The sequence below is a fragment of the Otolemur garnettii genome, unplaced genomic scaffold, assembly GCF_000181295.1.
Source record: "Otolemur garnettii isolate 467f Iridium unplaced genomic scaffold, OtoGar3 scaffold00226, whole genome shotgun sequence".
Lineage (NCBI taxonomy): Eukaryota > Metazoa > Chordata > Mammalia > Primates > Galagidae > Otolemur > Otolemur garnettii.
The window spans coordinates 1,494,777-1,495,834 of record NW_003852621.1 but is presented as its reverse complement, the minus strand read 5'-3'; positions in this window follow the sequence as shown (position 1 = coordinate 1,495,834).

Here is a 1,058-nt window from a genome sequence, read left to right as displayed (position 1 = left end):
GGTAAAATGTACATACTATCCAAAGATATATCAAGATTTAAAGAAATGTTTATAGAAATTCAAATCCCTGCTATTTTTCATAGAAGTAGGAAAAAGTTAACTCTAAAGTTTGTAGGGAACTGCATAGGACCCCAAACAGCCAAAGCAATATTGAGCAAAAAAGGACAAATCTGGAGGCCTCACACCACCTGATTTTGAAAAATGTCATGGGTGGCACCTGTGGCTCAAGGAGTGGGGCAGCAGCCCCATATACTGGAGGTGGTAGGTTCAAACCCAGCCCTGGCCAAAAACTGCAAAAAAAAAAAAAGTCACAAAGCTACATTAACTGGTACTGGCATTGGCACGAAAGGACATCAACAATGGACAGACACAGAGCCTGGTAACAAACCCACACATTTAGAGATGATGGGTTTTTGATAAAGGTACCACCAAGAACATACATGAAGGAAAAAAAAGTGACTTAAATAAATGGTCTTGGGAAACAGAATACCCACGTGCAGAAGAATAACATGGTGCCCATACACCATGCCTGGAGACCTACTCGGATGGATGAGAATCCCAGCACGAGGATGGAAACTGTAAAGCTGCTTGAAGAAAGCACAGGGGAGGCTCCCCAATGTTGATTCGGGCAGTAATTTCTTAGACATGACCCTCAAAGCATAGGTAACAAAATGCGAAAATGGACAAATGAGATTCTGTCAACCCCAACAGCCTCTCCATAGGGAAGGAAGCAGCCTGCAGAGTGAAGCGCCGACTCCCAGATGGGAAGGCAATGCCCACAAGCCACACATGTGGAGAGGGTTAGACCCGCTGCACGTGAAGGACTCCACTAGAAAGCAAGGAGGCAAAAAGCCTGATTCAAAAAACGCGGAAGTTTGAACCGACATTCTCACAAGAAGAAATATGAACAAACGGCCAACAGTTTTATGAAAAATGTCTCTTTGTAGAATAATTGAAGAAATGCAAATTAAAATCACAACATCACTCTACACCTATTAGAATGGGTATGACCAGAAAGAAGAGATAACAAATATTGGTACAGATTAGCATGGAAGGAG